The following is a 19,631-nucleotide window of genomic DNA, read 5'->3' as shown; positions in this document are numbered from 1 at the left end:
AGTAGGTCAACCGTTTTCACTCTGCTGTTCTGTTAATGCCTTTTATAGAACCACCTTTTTATAGTGCCTCTTGTAGGAAATGCTTTTTCTGCAATGCATCTGAATCATTTACAATCTAAAATGTTCCCATATGCAGCTTAAGCCTAAAGGACCTTATTGCCCTATTCCATATGGTAGCATCATGCAGTCAGACAATGCATTGACTTGTGAGGAAAATAAATAAACTTTTTTTAAAGAGAAGGCTCTCATTCTCATGTACTTAAATACCTAACTCTGATGAGAAACATTTGGAAGACAAACATGAGAACTTGGACTGTTCAGTTATCAAACTGGAGCCTAGACAATGAGGGAGAGCTATACTGGACAGAGTACTAAGTACGAAGATAGGAAAGTGTAAAAATGCAGCAAAATGGCTTTGTGATAATTAGTGGAAAGGAGGTCACAGCCTGTCTTTCTGTCCTACACAAGCCTCTTATTTATTATTGTGGCATGACAGCATACAGCTCTGAGTTTTTAGTGGACTATTACCATTTCTCAGTTGTTTTTGCTTTCTCTTTTCTCACAGTAAGATGCGACTTAAATTCCTAAACTCAAAACCCCAAAAAATTCAACCCACAAGCCCCAGTGGTATTTGAAGTTTATGTATTCTTTAACCAAAGGCCTTTGCATAACCAGGAACTGGTACATTCTTTAGTGAAATTCTTGAAGCTTTGGGCTTAACCACTGCTTCTTTCAGTGAGGTGCTTGAAAACATGTCAACTATGTAGCTGTACTGGAAGGCTGTGTGGATGAGGTATGTCCTTTTTCTCAAATTGACTGACTAATGTCAAGCTCCAGACTGAGGCAGGTTCTTGGCTTCCAGTTTGAACAGTCCCATGGTGATGTCAGAATTTTGGTGTTTATACTTAAACATTTTTTGTTATTATCATTATTACAGAGAAAAGCTGAAAATTTGGCATGAATTAATCTTGTACAGAGATATCTGCTGGAGTAAGCAGAGAACTTTCTGAGTTTGTATAAGTTATTAATTCTGAAGTCTTTATGTAGTCTGCAGCAGTAGACTTGTGTGTAGACAGGAGAAATTCACAAACTGGGCAAAGAGACTTGGTTTCTGAAAGAACAGAAAGAAATGATACAGCAACATCCTTGCTGGAAGGAGGGATAAAATACTGCTTAAATAGACTTGAGAGAGACAGAAACATACAAAGGGTTTATAAGGCTGGAATTAAACAAAACTAAGTGGGATTTAGAAATGTACTTAGAAAAAAATAATCCTGAAAAGGAAAAGACAGTCTTCCTTTCCACCCAAAATCAAGAAGGAACACTATTAAAATGTTCTTAAAGTATTCAGTTTCTTTTAACAACGCTCATGATACACTGGGCAGTCCAACATGATCCTGTGTGTATTGGCAAAGCATAGTAGCCTTTTGGATACAGAAACTTCATCTAAGTGTGTTTCAGATCTATGTGTGATAAACCTTATATGTTAAATATGGAAAGTTTATCTACTCTTTAAAACACCAGTTGTGTTTCACATAGTGAACCAAAATAATATAATGGTATTAGGCTTCTTGGCTCTTAGCTGACTTCTCCATTTTTCTCTACAGTGTGACGTTAATGAGAAATTTGCTGAAATATTTCTCAAAAACTCCGATTGCTTTTCTTCTAAATTTTCTGTATAATTTTCATTGCCTTCCAGTTTATGGTTGAGAGCACCCTGAAATAAAATCCAAGGCTGCACCTTTTTTCCCCTATATTTTTGACAGTATTCTTGTTCAGATATTAGGAGTGGGAACATGATTAAGAAGCACAGAGCCAGAGTCTAGATCAAGTTAATCTGGGCAGTGCTGTTCTGGGCAGTGGTTCCTTCATGACCTTAGGCAGAACATGTGACCTTTCAATCTCAGTGTTCTTTTCATTAATATAGGGTGATGAGAATAATTTAAGTCTTATCATCTGACACAACATATTTGCTATGGACAAAGGAAATGGTATGAAAATAGCCTTTCTGAGGATTGTTTAAAATCAGAGCATATACATCATATATCATTGAATTATTTCAATTTTATTTATTTATTTTTAATGAAGGAACTTAGTTCTTAATTGAAGAGGCCAAAACATTTAAAGGTTGAATTTGTCGTTTGGAGAGTATTCTGAATTTCAAGAAAACTACCCCCCCACTGTTTCATTATGAGAAATATTTTAAAGGCTTTCCAAAAAGTTTTGTCTTTATACAGAACCACAGTCTGTTTATTTCTTCATGCCAAAGATGAGGTTTGGCAGAGGATTATCCCATACCCTTGCCAACAGCTCTCCTAAGAGCACACTCAGTTAGTTTATATTACTACTTTTGAAAGAGGAAACATTAAAGAAACTGTATTTTTAATACAGTATAAAGGTCCTCTGAAGGCTGAAAATGCCTCCCTCTGGCCCCACCTCCTTGCAAAGGAGTAGGGGAAGTGAGGGAAAAAGGAGTCAGACAGTCAAAAGAACTGCCTCTGTGTGAGGCCTGAGAGCTAGAACAGTTTCGCTCTAACCCTCATTTTCCTGCAGGCTCAGGTTTTCAAAAATTCTTTCTAAGTCTAGTTGTCCAAGTTGAGACAACCATGTCTTCATTTTCAGCAAGTCTGGAACTGTCAACACCTGCTGATTATACTGTGACTGTTTAAGGGAAGGATTTAGAATGCCTCCTGCCAGTCTCTCATCCTAATGCAAGTGCACTTGGTAGATACAGAGGGAGCACCCAGTGCCTTGATCTGTCCATCTGTCAACTCTGTAACCTTCTGAATACAACTGCATTCCCTCTGCAGCAGCTCTGAAAGGTCGTAAAGTTTGTAGTTGTTGTACGTCCAACTCCCATTGTCTTGCTTTTAAAGTAGTATAAGCTGTAGCTGGTGTCTGGAACACTGGCCCTATCTCACATACATTGAGTGACACGACAGCTACATTGTGTAACTTTTGACTTAATATGACGTTCTTCCTACATATTGGGGATAGTGAGACTTGAAGCATCTTACTAAATACGCAGTAGAAACAACTGCTGTTGACTGCACTGTTTCATTTCAGCACAGAGGGTCTTTTTAACACTTCTAAGTCTTCAAGTCTTAGATAATATATAATTAAAACATAGAAGGCCACAGAAATGCCTGATTCAATAGCTATATTATGCACAGTGAGAGAGCATTTCAGGTGATTGTAAAAAGATTTGTGTATTGTAAAAGAGGGGAAAAATGTATATACACATACATGCATGCATGCGTGCATTCATCCATCTGAACTCAGATGGCATTTTTAGAAATGAAATATAAATGTCATAGTCTTCATCCAGCTGAATATTTATCTTCTCCAGGAGTTGTCATGTCAGTCCATTTGTTATCTGTAGTCATGGGTCAATTGTGCATGTGCATGGGCTGGTCAGCTATCAAAGAGAAAGCTAAAGCATGGAAGATGCTAATTTTCATCCGAGTTCCCAAAACTAAAATGGTAGCATTTGATTTTGAAAATTTTCTTCTTCTTTTTTTTTTTTTTTTTTTTTAAATTAAACTGCCACATCCAGAGTTTCTATTCAACCACAATACCTTTTCCTCCTGGGAGCCAAATCAAAGAATTTTTTTTAGGTCACTAAAATGTTACATAAATGTTAGGGACCTGAATGCAAAATCTGCAGAATCTGATACATGCTAATATGTTGTAATAAAATTTGACTAACCAGTGTTGCATGGATAAGATTCTTTTTTTTTTTTTTCTTTTTTTTTCTTTCTTTCTGTAAGTGTATCTGTCTTAGAGATCTGTCAGAGTTGCACCAGTGTGGGTCAAGCTACATGATTGGGGCCCTTAAGGCTCTGCAGAGAGAGTTATCATTTCATCAGAGATTCAAAGCATTTCTATGATGATATGAAAATAAAACTATGCTGTAAATTCTTCAAGTATTCCATGAAGAAGTTATTTTATAATCTGCAATTATTTTTTGTACTGGGAGAACAAACATGGGAAGCGTCAGTATATGTAGATCCTTCTGTAACTTGTCACTACTTTGCACTGATACTCAAATGGCAGTCCTTGAAGAACTCAATCCCTTTTTATGCTCTAAAATTTTGTTTAGTTAACCTACTGAAAGATCTGAAAGGGAATCAACATGTTCTGTAAACTCAAGAGAGGGGACTTTTTGAAATTCTCACTTCCTTCACATTACAGTTTTGATTTATCACATCTGCATTGAGCCCAAATCCTTTCAAGTTTTATTAAAGTGTTACCTGCAAATGTAAGCTTGTAAGCACAGTTTCTTTTCCACTATTTATTTGGAAAACTATGATTCCCTGACCTTGGAATGAATAAAGTCCCATTTTGAATAAGGCCTAATTTCCTATGATATTGGGCTGTCTGCTTTTCTAACAAGACTCAAGCTCCAATTGGAGCTTTTCCAGTGGCTAGGAAATTCCTAACTGTTCAGTACTAGTGGATTCCCTGAAGGCCTAGTAGTGTATGTTTACACTGAAGCCTTTCCTTATTAGAAACAGTAGAAAGGACATTCTATATACCAATACAACTACTTTATTGCTTCCTGCTAAGAGTATAATTATGTTTGAAGTGTCTGCTTTTATCAGATATGTTTGAAATTGGTGACTGTGTCAAAAATTATTGAAGAGGTAATAGGCATATGATGAGTCATGCAGACAGAACTCAAGTGTAAGGTTTGTTTCCCTGGGATATCTGACACCTGTATTGCCAGAGATATCTGAGCCTCTGTGGATTTTTATTGTCCTATTCCCACTGTTTCTTAGAGACGGAGAGATAAGAGAGTTTCTTCGGATGTAAAGCAGCATTTCCACAGGATATCAGTTATGACCAATGGAATATATTTCCTGCTGACATTCTGCCCATTTTTGGAATTGCTTTTATCATGGTGGTCCTTAAAAAATGTATTTATACATACAACTTCATTGCTGGACTGGAAATAAAAGTAAATTGTTTCATTTTTGTTATGTTTCCAAGGTCCTTTGTCATGTCAATGGCCAATAGGCAGGATACAAGTGAGATATCAAGACTCTGTTTAACTTCACTTCTGTTTTTGCTTGCTGTATTTGAAGATTCTCCTTGATTTTATTGCAATAATACTTTTCATTTATAAATTTGGACCTCCTCTGATGTGAGCCCCAAGCATTTCCATTTCTAAGTGCAAAAAGTTAATCCCTGTGTAATTAAAAGTGGTGCCAGTTTCTAACCACAGTGCCTTACCTACCCTAGTCCTTTGGAAATATTTTACTTGCAACAACTTTATATACTAAACAAGTTTGTTTAATAAAAATGTTGTTATGATAACTATAAACAACATATTTTTGACATGACTAATGTTTTCATGAAGTTGCTTTCATTTTCACAGGTCACTGCTTCCTTTTCCAGCCTCACAAACAGTTTTCTCAATCATCTTGGTGCCTCAGCACTTGGATCTGCGTCCTATGATTTGATCTTCTTTTCAGAGTGTTCTCTCATTTGTCTCTGTCCATGTGCTGTTTTTCTGACACTTCTTTTTTTCTTGTGGCACTTTCTGACAGATTTTCTCTATGATGAACTGTTAAAAGAAGTGAGGTACCCAGAAATAAAGTGGAAAAAAAAGAAGCAACTGACCAATAATCTACCTAGAAAGTAAGTAATTTTTCTTATGTAATACGTGTGTACGTGTTGCTATCTTATAAAGTTACATTAATGTTTTTTTGTACAACATAGGGCACATTTTGTAAATGAGCTTAACAATATCAAATTGTAATTATTCATGAATAGTCTCTCTTTTATTGTTAATTATATGCATCACACTAAGCGAGGCTGATAAGTTCATCTGAGGTAACAGAGTTTATTCCTTTCTCAGTCATCCAGTCTGGATCTCAGCTGCAAAGTAAGTACCTCTACCACATCTTGTTACCAAAATAGCAACCTTCTTAATCCTTTGCTGTGAAGAACAAAGGTTCTATTCAGTCTTTGGAGCAGAAATAGGATCTTATTAATGCACTGGCAACTAAAGTGTTGTTATTTTTGCTAGAAAAGGGCGAAACAGGAATTTGCTGATATATGTTAGATTAAGGGCTGTTATTATTTTGAGATTATTTGGATTGTTAGTTGGGCCTTTCCAATGGCAGTTGAAAATTTACAAAATACCTTTTAATTTAGCATTCTGAGTGAGTTCGGGGGCTACTTCTTCACCTCCAGTTTTTTTGTACCTGTTCTGAAATAACTAAGGGTGTCAATTAAATGGTGTATTGGTTACTGTGCACATGGTAGAATTAGGAGGAAAGTTCTGTTGCTCTTGCCAGGAGTACTGGTCTTCCTGGACCCCATCCACTCATCAGCTAGTGGATCAGAGCTTACACACAAGGCAATAGTGAAGTGCCTGTTGTTCAGCCTTTGAGGATCAGAGGAGATCTGTGCATTAGCTGAGTGTATAGGTTTGAAGAGTTTACGACTTATGTATAAATTTACATTTTGAAGTATTAGATTTCTGATAGTGTTTTATGGAGTCTCTTCTTTCTTTTGAAAGATTTGCAGTCATGTAGTGTTGGGCTGCAGTGGACTATGGAATTTGGAATCCCTGTGGAGTAGGCTCTCTATGCCTCTGGCAGCTCTTCAGGATGAAGGGATGAAGTTGAAATCAGGATTGCAGAGAAGAGCCAGAGGAATTCTATTTGGTGAATTAAATGTTATTGAACTTGAGGACCTGGAAAATGGTGAAGGAAGGATCTGGGTGAGCTCCCAAGTTGGTATGAATGACTGGCATAGAAGGTATTGCTTAAAGCAAGAATAAATGCAGTGTAACTGATCCGTTGAGACCAGTAAATTGGTTCTGAAAATGACTGGTGCTTCATAATTTTTAGTGATAGGCAAATGCCACACTCCCAAATACGTGTGGTCTATTGTGCAATTCTGTGTGGGTGTGGATCTTTGCAGGTTATTGGCCTATGCTCTTTGGCACAAAATGTGTTTGCATAAGTCTTAGCATGTAGAACTTTGGGTGTTTATCTCCATGTGTATGTGAAAGATTCAAGGTTAAACAAGGAAGAACTATCCCAGAAGCTGAGGTCAGCAGAAGTATTCTGGCTAACTGTTACCAGGCCTCAATACTAGAACAGTAGGGTGGCGGTTTCAGTGAACCTTGGTTTGCTGCTTCTTTTCCTTATAGTTAAGATAAATCTTGTGTCTGGCCTCCAGGAGATCAGATAAAGATATGTGTTGGAGTCTGTAGGCCAAGTCTTGTGCCTTGACTGTGGACTTTTATTTCTAACTTGGATTACGTTTCTAGACATTGTTTAAGGCAATTCTGTGTTGTATTAATTGTTATTTTATCCTGAGTTGTGTTCACAAGGTCCCAAAGAGACTGCTGAATTGGATCGGCTGATGCAGGCTCTATCTAAAGTAAACTGGAAATTGAAAAATCAAATTTAGGTGACTTAGTGCGCAGTTACGCAAAAGTGGGAATGCATGTAGAAGCTGCAGTTGTGATGGAAGATTCAAAATAGTATGTGTCCAGATTGGTGTTGCCTGAGGTATTTTAAAATATGTATAATAGGAAAACAGCAGATATTAATGTGAACACTAAGAAATATGGATGAATGTATTACTGGAAAACCAATGGTTGCTTTCTAAGCTCTTTGTTAAAGGAATGGCCTGCTAGGATACAAAAAGGTGAATTATAATTTCAGTGAAGTTATATTATGACAGAGGGAACTTTTTTCCTGGATTTGTGTGGACTGTGGTGGAAAAAACAGACGATAACAGAAAATTTGTTTGAAAGCGTGGGGGGAGCTCTTTGCTTGTACGAATTTTCTATCTTACAGTTAACTCCTAGTGCAAGCTGAGATCCAAAGCACTGCAGATTTTCAAGTTGGTAGTTTCCACTTAATTTAATGTACTAAACTATCTAGCCACTGGATAGGGATGGCAGACAAACTTCCTACTAGGTATTTTTCTATAAGATTTAGGGGTGAAAAAGTAGATAAAAGTCTAGAAAAGTAACAAGAGATGGTGAAACTGCACAAGAGAATAGATGGAGGAAGTGGACAAGTTTCAGGAATAAACCTTTTTAATTCTCACTTGTCCTTTTTGCTCTATAAAAATAGAGCAATATGGGGATTGTAGAAAATGTATCTATTATCTAAGCATTTTATATTTTTCTCTACGACTGAGACAGCTGTAGGAAATACCATGCTTTAGCTGATTATCATGACTGTAAACAGGGGCTTTCAGGCTGCAATACAGAATTTAAATCATCAGCTCAGGTGTATTTTGTGAGGTCCTGGTTTTCCTTATCTAGAGAAGCACTTGTTATCCTAAAGAGTCTGGGAGGAGGTTAGGAAATTAGCAAGAGGAATTTTGTTTGGCATGTGTTGCTTTCATTTTTCATGTGGAGGCAAATCCTGAAGGAACTCATGTCTCTGAGCAGAAGGGCACTTAGCCTTCTAAGAGAGGCAGAACTTGGGATGAAGCTGGAGAAGTGTCAGTGAGGAAGAGCTTTGGTACACAAAGTAAGGAGTTATCATATCAAGAAAGCAAAACTGGCTACCATACTCTGACTTTCTCCTCTATGTGCCGAGCAAGGTTAGCCTTTTAGTGGACAGTGAGAATATTACACAAGATTCATCCCTTGTTTCTACTCCTAGCTGCTTGAGTCACTGAAGATATGTCTACTCAGGGTTTGGCAGGCAGATATGAACTCACTCTGTGTGTGCTCCAAGCTGGCTGGTTGAAAACTGGCTCTGAATGTTAAGCTGCATAGCCATGATTAGCATGTGGCTGAGCCTGAACTAACAAGTCCTGCTGAGAAGCAGAATATGTTAGTTTGGGTATGTTACAGGGTTACGTATGTTACAGGGTTGTTACAGTATGTTACAGGGTTGCAGTTACGTGCTTTAAGATTAGAGATAGCTTTTATCTGGGCATCTTGTAGCATGTGCAGAGGGAATTGGCATTTGCTTGCAAGCTGCCATGGAAGTGTACCCTGAATATGTTAGTCTTGTTAGCCAAACATGCTGATCAGTGCCCAAAACACTGCCCATTCTATTTAAGAAAGCCCTTCAGTAAAAGCCCAGTGCCAAACTCCAGCTTTAACACACAGTGTGTTTTCAGACACACTGTCAAGTCTGAGGCTTGATATACAGTAATATTAGAGGGAAAGACTTAAAACTGTGTTTGAATGGAAACCCAGATGGCCACTAGGAAGGTCTGTGCAGCCATAACAGATGAGCACCTTGAATAAATATCTGTCTGAATTACTTGTCGCTCCCTTTGTGGATCATTACACAAACCACTTGCTCTCTTATTTACAATGAATGTAAAGTGCTAATGGTAGCTTATTTACCTGGCATCCTAGACTCCTAGGTCACCTAGGTACTTTTGAAGATCTGTCTCTTTCAAGTTACTTTCTATAATTCATTTTTATGTATCTTATTTTCAGGAAAAAAAAATCTTAATGAAAATGGTGGCCATTTAAACAATTATTTTGTCCTTAGCTGCAGGAGTCCATTAACTACTATGCTCTTGAACCAAATTAAACCAGTGCGTTCTGTATGATATAAAACTATTCTTAACTATGGTAGAGGATCACTGCAGTCATTACATTAATACCAACTATTATCATCCAGGATGCTCATCTGGTTTTACTGAGTTTTGTTAATGAAATGGAAATGTATGATTAAAGTCATCCTGTCTGTCCCTCTAAAGTTGTGCCTGTGAATGAGTCACTGTTTCACAAATGGGTGTTGCCAGACACTGATATTGAATGTGGCTCCAGCAGTCAGAGTTTTGGGTCCAAAGCTGCATTCTTGGAGTCCAGATTGGAACACTGAAATTCCCATTGAAATCTGTGGGAATTCTGCATGGCCAAAGCCCAGCTACCTTTATGGTTGACTGTGGAAGCTCAGAGAGCGATGTAGCTCTGTGCAGTAGCCATTTAATATCTTGAGGGCTCAATATGAATTTCATGCATCTCTTCACTTCACAGAATCATAGAATTGTAGGGTTTGGAAGGGACCTCTGGAGATCATCGAGTCCAACTCTCCTGCTAAAAAACAGTTTCCCTATAGTAGGTTGCACAGGAAAGTGCTTAGTTGCTTGAAACCCAGGAAGGAATTGAAGATACCACATTCCACTGAAACTATGTTTGTTTGAGGTCAGTTTTGTGCCCTCTGCTGTCTCTGGACGTGACGCCTTCTACTCAACTGGTGAAATTGCAGCTGAGGTCTCCATGCTCACTGGACACATGAAGTACTTGTGCATGGCTAGCCCCAGCATGTCAGTCAGCTTGCCCGCTCTGCCTGCTGCAGTGGCCCTGGATAGCTGCACAAAGGGTTGAATTTGCTTCATTCTTTTTTCAGATATACAGACGTTTGCATGGCTTTAAGTAAATAGTTCCCAAAGATCTTTGAGTAGAGCTGCCCTTAGAAATCTGTGTGTTATGGGCAAGGTTGACCCAATAGTTAACTTGTTTCACTTAGGAAATAGAGAATTGGAGAATTTCACATCTGGATTCAAGCTCTTTATGGCTACTGTCCCCTCATCTGTGCCATGGACTGTTCCCTAGTCATAGCTCTTTACTTTTCCAAGCTTAATTTTTCATGTAGTCCCCTTAGGGGCATTTGTAAAAGTAGGAGGGCCAGACTAGTATTTGTAATAAAGAGAAGTATCGTCATTGATGTCAGTGCAGCTGTGTCACTTCACATTTGCAGGGGATCAGGCCTGTCCACAGGGACAGTCTGCTGGGATCGAGGGTAGGGGGGCAGAGAAATGGCTGTGTTTAGCATTTTGCAAAGTGACAGACAGTAGTCAGACACGTTATAAAACAGTATTGCAGAGACAGTTCTGTGTGGACACTTGAGTCTTGATTTACTCCTGGTCATTGTCCTGATATGCCATGGTTTTGAGACAATTTTAAAAACAATAATATATGTACATCTGTCAAGATAATTGGCTGAGACCACTTCTGTCTGGACACAGGATGCCACTTGGGGCATAGCTGTTTTTGTGCAGTTGGGTAAGCCAGCAGTGGAGAATCCAAGGCTGATTGCTCTGTGATACCAGATGTATGACAACATGTAGATTTGAAGGAGCATGACCTCACCCAGCTCGTTAAAGCTTCCATATTCTTTACCTACCTTAATATATATTAAACATTTTTTAAAAGTTTAAAAGTTTGAGTTTAAAACTGACTTGAAGGAAATGTGAATGAAAGCTCTGAGTAAGGACAGAGGAGAACCACATCTTCTCATATGCAAAGGCGAGTAGAGGAGGGAGAAAAAGCCAATTGGTAATAATAACACACCCATTCTGAGATCCACTAGAACTGTTCTCAGAATTCTGCCTGCCTGGTGCATTTCTTCTCCTGTTCTCATTTGAACTGTTTCTCTAGAAATCGGCAATTGGAAACACATATGAAATAATTCTCTTTGCCAGGTAAATGGGAACAATAGTGGAGTGGGAAAGAATGAATCACTGCCATTAACAAGAAAACTAGGATTGCTCTCATCATCAACACAATGCAGTGTCTATTCTCAAATGTCAGGGCTAATAACTCACCATTTACAAATTAGATTTAACCCCCTCCCACACAAACCCACATCGTCCTTGCTAACCTTCAAGCTTAGGTCATAGCTGCCTTTCTGAGAAGGCCACCAATAAAACCTTCAAAATACATCTTCTCCAAACAGTCTGACTTCTTTTAGGATTGAATACTCCTTCTCTTTCTCCTTTGGTTGCTGTTTTAGTTATAACTACGTCACTGAAAAATGTGGAAATGTCTTTGAAAGCCCTAATTATTCTCAATGTAACAGAATCATTATCGTCAACAAATAAAATGAATAATACAACAAGTAAGAAAGATTCCAAAGTTTTGGTTACCTTAATAAATTCCTAAACAAGAAGGAACTCAGAGATCTTTATCCAATGCAACCAGAAATTATTAATGCAGGTGGGAGTATCAAAAGCCTGAGTGTTTCAGCTGGAACCTTACAACTTCTACTGAGATGATGTTTTTCATCCTATGTTCTGATGGATTGTAACTGTAGCTGCCCAGAAAAGATGTAACAAGGATGCCAGTTTCCTAGATAACCATCACGTAGGTGTAGAACCTGTGATGCTGTTAATTTCAGATGCTCATCGGGATATTAATAGCCTCCTTACTTTGAAAGTAATGGGCTTGTTTGAATTCTTGAAATACAGGAAACATTCAGGACATGTTTTTTCAGCCAGGATGTTTTTTTTATAGTGGAGCTGAGACAGGTAACTTGAAAAAGGACACAGAAACAGATCAGGCTGATTAGTAAAGTCTGCTGAACAGATTCTGCTTGCCCAGTCCAAGACAATCATTTTCTCTTTCCCTGCAGACTGAAAATTCTTGAAAGTGGGGCGCATGTAGTTCTTAACACAGCTGCTTGCCGGGGTGTGTGCTTTGTGTGGGGGATCTATCAGCAGCCTGGCTACCTCTGTGTGATCTTGGGTAAGGCCTGGATAAAAATCAATGCCCAGATTGTTCTGTTTTACCAAATGTGTTGCCTAAGGCCTGCTAATTAATAGAATGTCTAGGAATGTCATACATCTATTGAAAAAAAAGCATCACTTGAAAATTGCTATTGTTTTAACTGAATGTTGTCATTTTCACATAATGACCGATATCTCAGCCTACCAGCCTCTTTGAAAGAACAAACTGGAACATGGGAAAACTGGCCACTCATAGGGAAACACTGTCTGGTTTTAAGTTATTTTTTAACGTAGGTCTCACAGAGCCATAAATGCTCCCACATGTTGACTGGGGGCCTTATCCTGAAATTCAAAAGAGCATTTCATTCTTTTGAGTTATTCCATCATCAGTTAGTGCCTAAGGCCTACTGTAAACAGGGGTTGCAGAATTGGCCTGATTTTGACCTAGCAATAGAGCATAACTCTGTGAACATTTGCTGGAGATACGGCAGTTAGTAACATGGTCAGACCAGTTGAAACTCAGAGGTTGTGCTTGGCGGTAGGCATGCAGGACTGTCTACCAGTAAATGTTTGCAGAATTGGGCAGTAGGTGGTCCTACTTTATTTGCTGTTCTAACACAAGTCTGGTACTTGTTATTGAGTGAGTTTGTTCCTCTGGGAAAGGTGGGTGTAACTTGTCAGGACATGAAGAATAACTAACCTCAGACATTTGGGAAGTTGTGTGTGTGTGTATGTGTATTTTGATGCATATGATTTTGTTATGTAAAATAGTGAGGCTCACATCCTTCTCTGCCTGATCGTGCCCTCTTGTGGGTTTCTGTGCCTTTCTTTTGAAGAAGGGTAGCTCATATGATGAGGTGAGAAAGAAGATGAATAGAAATAGAAACTAGGAGGAATCAGATCTTCAGCTGAGTAGTTATAAGGGCTTCTAGAATTCAAATGTATTTTATGATATGTAATTGGGATCATAGAGGAAAAATGCATATTATTTAAAAGCTAGATCTTGATTTTTACAGAATAATTTCCCAGGATTTAATTCTGTATAATAAGAGGCATTTTATATTATATCCCTCTGAAAGAATTTCTTAAATACATCCCCAGCTCTTAGAAGAAGCTAAAATCCTTCTTTTCCTTCTGAATGTATCTCCTGGATTGGCAGCTGGCTTTCCTGTGTTTTGTTTCTATCAGTGAATTACAGCCATGTTTTGAGCTAATGCTATTATTTTGAAGGTTTCTTATATTGAACACTCTCTCAGTTGGATTGTTTGGTGCTAGATTTTCTGGGAACCCAATATAGATGATGGCATTTTGGAGGTGAAAGGAAGCAGTGGGGAATGAAAGAGATTATCTTTTAATCTCTCAAACACAGCTGTAGTATCTCTGCAACATTGTGCATTAAGTACAGTATGCTGGTCTTGGCTTTCATGAGAGTTCTGAAAGAATTTTGTGTGCTACACAGTCTGATTGACAAAGAGGTTTTCTGTCCTCACATGACCTTCTTTTAATTTTAAAAAAATTCAATAAAAGTTCAGCCACACAGCAAGGAATGAATTTAAAGACTGCACACCATGTGATAGTGGTAGAACTTTCATAATAGCCATCATATTTGTTGGTTTAAAAATCAACTTCATTGTCATACTTAATAGTTTGCAGCTGCTGCAGAACACAGGCAAATTGCTATGTATGTATCAGTTTTAAATGCAAGTAAGATCCACTGACTAGGGCAACTTGGTTAGTTTTTCCTATCTATTGGTAGTATTGCTGATCATCATCTCTACGTGATGAGAGGAATTCATTGCCACATTTCAGCACTGCTGAGCTGAGTATGTGATCTTGGAAGTAAAACAAACTTGTTTTCAACGGTGTGCCAAACTATACTCCATGAAATCCCATTTAAAAGGCTTTCAGGGTTGTGTGTAAGTAGGTGAAGTCCCTCTGCAAATCTGTGGGATATCATCATCATTGATTTAATCAGTAAGGTAAGTTACATAAAAGATATGAAAGAAAAAGAATTTATCACCTAATGGGTTACACAGAAGCCATGACCGAGAAGATTATCAGCTAAATTCTCTACCAACATACAGCTTGTGAAAAGCATTTGTAATATGTACCGGGCTTACATCAGATGGAAGAGGTAGGTAGCTGGAACAAACTCTATCCATTGTGCTTATGAAGATGGTTAAGGTCAAAGGGCCAAGTGGGCCAAGTGTAGCAGCAGGCTAGGGGCAATCAGGAGAATATGTGAAGTGCCCTCCTGAACTAAGGGACATTCAGAATCCCCCTAAGGTATTGTACTTGGTGAAAACTGAAGGGAATTATGTCTAAAGTGGTGTGTTGTGCCTCTAGGTTGAGCAAATGTAGTGTTGCTTAGATTTAGGATATTCCATTTGCTTTTTTTCCTCCTTAATGTATCTACCATTAGAGCAGAACAGAGCTTAAACTGTGAACCTAAACTGTAACTGAAATGTGTGGTACATCCATTTTGAGCTATTTCAGAAAGACTGTGGTTATAAAAAGCAGAGTATCCCTTGGTATTGTAGGCACCTGTATTTATGTGAAAAAGCCAGGCTGTTCAACAAGTGCAGGTCAGGAAGTTCAGGATGCTGTGTTGTCATGGCTGAAGTTCAGGTTTTTCTATTCAGAAGGCATATAGTAGAGGAGCAAGAACGTTAACTGACTGGGTATACAAGACAGTGATTATAATTCTGAAATCAGAGAATCTGAATCCGAAGGGAGAGAGGAATTCCCCGGGGAAGGGACAATACGCACAGAGTCCTGCTCTGGATTACTGGTCGCTGCTACTTCGCTTGGATGAGGTTTTTGGTGTGTTCCCTGGAACAGAACTTGACCCTCAGGTCTCATTTACAATTCAGAGTACTTCAGTTTGGCATTTCTGTGAACACTATATAATTACAATAATTTCAATTCTTGTTATCCTTTCAAGCTTGGTTAATTTGTCATTGTGTTTGTTTGCTTTATTCACATAGGGATCATGACTACACTGAAGTCTAAAGTGAACACATGAGATCTCTAGTTAATATGTGCTTTCTTTCTCCCCAAGCTTTCTGTCTTTCCTGCTTTGTGGAGTTTGTTTTGTTTTTGAAATGAATGGAAGTGTATACCAGAAGAAGAAAGAAACCTTCAAAACTGTTCAGCTTTGTGGAGGGCTCTGGGAGAGTGGCTCCATAGAGTCTGGAAAAGCTTAAAGTACAGGTATCTCTCTCCATTTCTTAACTGTATTCCTCATCTTCTTGATGAAGTTTCCTAATCATGAGGAGGGATATCTGAACTAAGCACAGTTAATTTAGGAGCCAGTTCACAATTGGATCAAATATCTTTTCCTCAGCAAGAGAGAGAGGAAAGGAAGATATGCTCCTGATAAAAAAGGTGGGACAAATGTCTAGATGATAACAGTTGTAAATATGTTAGAACTGCTCTTTTTGTAGTAGAGCTGTCTGTATTCTCCTGCAGAGCAGAAAATCTTACAGGATTTTGACCAATGATTCTTTATTTCTGACTTCCCTGACTCTTTCCTGAAGATTGCTGACAACCAGCTGTCACGTTTTCTCATACTGGATACCATTGTCTTCTGAAGGAGTTTTCGCTATTGGAACCTACAAGAGCAGTGGTACTATGTGATTAGAGTCAAAAGGTGGAATTTTTCTAACTATATGTAAATGCACATGAAATGTAAAAGTCTGTAGTTAGGTAGTCACTGAGCATCCTTGTATGATCTGTGGATACACAGTCAATGTAGTCAGTGGATTACAGGTACCATCTCTACTTCTCCTGAAGCAGAAGCTTAAAATGTTAGATGGACTCTGTCCTTAACAGTGCCCATATCTCTTCACTGACTGTATAGGAGATTGAGGTTGAGATGGTAGCTCCAACTTTTTGTCTTGTTCTTTTTCACAGTAATAGGGTGGCTTTTGGCAGTGCCCTTCAGTATTTCATTGTCCTCCTCAGGTTACCTTTCTTCTCCCACCTAGGTGCTGACAGGGCTCTTCAGGGCCAACATGAATTATGTCTGTTTAATACAAATTTTTATGTTATTCATTGTTGCTTTGCCTGGGACAACACTGGTTGACAGGCTGAGAGAGCTGGGGTTGTTCAGCCTGGAGAAGGGAAGGCTCCGAGGTGATGTGATAGTGGCCTTTTGGTATCTAGAAGGGAGCTGTAAGAAAGAAGGGGACAGACTCTTTAGAAGGGTCTGTGGGACAGGACAAGGAGAAATGGCTTCAAGCTAAAAGAGTGTAGATTTAGGCTGAATATAAAGAAAAAGACTTTTACAGAGACAGTGGTGAGGCTCTGGAATGATTTGCCCAGAGATGTGGAGGCCCTGTTCTTGAAAATATTCAAGCTCAGACTGGACCAGGCTCTGAGCAACCTGATTGAGGTGGATGTCCAAGTTCATTGAAGGGGATCTGGATTAGATGACCTTTAAAGGTCCTTCCCAACTCTAAGGTTCTATGATTTTAGGATTCTATGATAATCAATGAATGTTTTGAAACTCCAGGAGTATATCAGAGTGTTTTCAACAGCAAAGGTCTCCTGGAATTGTTGAAAGAAGACTGGAACTGGAAAGAAGACTGGAAAAAGCAACTTCTTAAGGCATTTTTTCTCATATCTGATTTCCAAAAAGGGGTTGGTTTTCATATTGTCCTACTGCTATGGCATTTTTTACATTGGCCGGAATTGAGAAACCTTGAGTTGGAAAGATGTCTCAAAACAATGACTAGATATACTTGGATGAAATGCTTATTATTTTGCTTGTTGCTACTGAGAGCTGCTAATTATCAAGCAATTATGACCAGACTTAATTTTTCACTGTCTGAAGCTGCCTCAGGGGATGAATATCTGACTGAAAACAAAAGGTGGAAAAATTTTGATGAGTTCAAAAAAGACCAAGAGATATGTAAATATTTCTTCAGGGCATCCTTTTCTACCTTGGACTTCAAGGCCAAAAGTTTGACTATCAGTGTCTCCTTAAAAGGCATTCTTGGCTCCAATGGTCTGACATGTCTTTTCTTCCCTTGTTTCTCAAATAATGAGATCATAAAAGTAGTTTGGGAAACATGGAAAATATGTTTTGCATCTGTAACCCCTGTGATTTTTGGGTGCTTCAGGAGTCAAAACTCCACATGGATTTGCCACAGCTGAAGGCTGTGTGACTCAGAAAGCCTTTGCACACAAATTCGAAGACAACCAGTGTGTAACAATGTGGTTATAATACATTAACTAAGAAGGAAACGTGTAGATCAGTCTATACTGTGTCAGGAAACAATTTGTCTGTGGAAATGGCATGGCGCAGTGTTAGGGAAGACATTGCTGCAAGCACTGTTCAAGTAGGCTGGTGCTCAAGAAGGTCCTACAGGGGCACTGTCAGTGAATCAATAGATCTCATTTATCACTGCCTTATATTAATTCCACTCCATTCAAGTAAGTGAATTTGTCCTAGGGTAAAACTGGAGAAAAACAGTGCCTCGTCCCTCTTGCTTTCTGCATGTATTGCTTCCAGGGAGCCACACTAATACTTTGAGTTCTGTCTTCTTCAGGAGCCTGCTGTGACAAGGAGAGAGCTGGAAGCCTCTTAGGGTTGCTTGTTGGGAATGGGGTATAATCTGGGTACTAATAGAACCCCAGGTTTGCCAGCTCATCCTTCAAAATAATTTCTGAAGAAGTTACATTGATCTGACTGTGTGGTTCTTGGGAAACAAGGCACTTGGAAAATAGGGTTTACTGTTGCATTGGAATACCAGAGGCTGTCACACCACTGAACTGAGAATAAACAGAGAAGAAAGCCTGCATGAGAATGCATGAAAGTGGCTATAAACGAGGGAGTGAGTCTTGTCTCAAAACAAAACGTTTGGCATTTGCCTATAACAACATGCAGGTGCTTTGCCAGCATGAAGAATAGGACGGAGAACTGAAAATCTACATCTCCATGTTCATCTTTCAGCAGGCTTCCAAGCATACTCATTTTCATTCAAAATCACTACCAAGCTGTTTATGATAGATCTGTGCCAACTGCGCTGTTTTATGTAGCCATCTAAGCCAAATTGTTGTGACCTGATATGACTCAGTTTTTTAAATGGGTGCGCCTTCAGAATTTTCATTTTCTTCAGTTCAAAGTGAAACACTGGGAAAAGTATTGGAATGAATCTGAAAACAGTACAGCATTCTTATGCGGAGGCGAAAGTACCATTCAGACAGACACTAGAAGAAAATCTGCCTCGACTGTGTTTTTCAATTTGAGACTGAAATATTCACTGGAAAAATACCAGGGATCTTCAACTTAAGTGAGCTGATTCACGTGCTCTGATTTTGCCTATATCTATGATTTTGGAAGTGAAAAAATAGGTTTTAGCAAGTCTATTCCTGAAATTTGAATTCACTTATAATTGTCTCTATGTACTTTTGTATAAAAGGGTATGTGAAGTCTGTTTTTTTCCTCTTTGTTTTTTTTTTTTCCTCTGTTTCCTTTTTCTTCTTCACATTTCTCTGAGTATGAATCTTATACCTTCATGTGAATTTAAAACCTATCAGCAGTATGTAGAACAATTAAGTGGAAAATGCTCTTTTTTTTTTAATCTCTTTTTTTTTTTTTTCATCAAATGTACTTCAGATACATTCTGATTTCTTTAAATACTACTAAGCAGATCAACATAAAATTTTTATATAGTTGTTTGAATTGAGGCCCAATGCTTTCAGGTTAATAGATTCCTTTGATCATTGGAAGATGTTTTGATACTTACTTGAAATATTGTTGCTGTCTTCCCTTCAGTCTCTCTACCTCATTTTAGCTTCATTTGTGATTGAGCTGAACATTTAAGCATTGTTTGAACCTGTGATCAGCAGTTTGTCATGTTTGCAATATCACTTACTAATGGTGCTGTGTTAATTTTTTTTTTTTTCCAAAGATTCTCACTACAACAGATACTAATAAAAATGACAATTTTTCCTATGTAATTGTGGGAAATATATTTATTTATTTATTTATTTTGGTGTAGTAGTAGATGAGACACTTTCTTCTTATGAAATTAGATTCAGTTGCATAATTGATGAAATAAATATGAGGAGGTTACCCAAAATAACCTTTTAGCTTGAATCTTTGTTTGAATGGGAAAAGATTTTTTTGAATGTACTTGTTCCAGATAGTATCTACATTTCTTAGA

General features: G+C 38.3%; 1 protein-coding gene across 1 annotated transcript in view; it reads left to right on the top strand.

The window, feature by feature from the left end:
* The window catches only part of LOC104911240 (uncharacterized), a 151,026-nt gene that overhangs the window by 93,350 nt on the left and 38,045 nt on the right, over positions 1 to 19,631 (top strand). Inside the window, exon 9 of the mRNA XM_085225644.1 lies at positions 5,553 to 5,643. The gene's annotated coding sequence lies outside the window, so the exon portion shown is untranslated. The remainder of the gene's footprint in view (positions 1 to 5,552; positions 5,644 to 19,631) is intronic.

The sequence above is a fragment of the Meleagris gallopavo genome, chromosome 5, assembly GCF_905368555.1.
Source record: "Meleagris gallopavo chromosome 5, MGAL_WU_HG_1.1, whole genome shotgun sequence".
Classification (NCBI taxonomy): Eukaryota; Metazoa; Chordata; class Aves; order Galliformes; family Phasianidae; genus Meleagris; species Meleagris gallopavo.
Note: the sequence above shows the minus strand (reverse complement) of the source record. Positions and strands in the feature narration are given on the sequence as shown.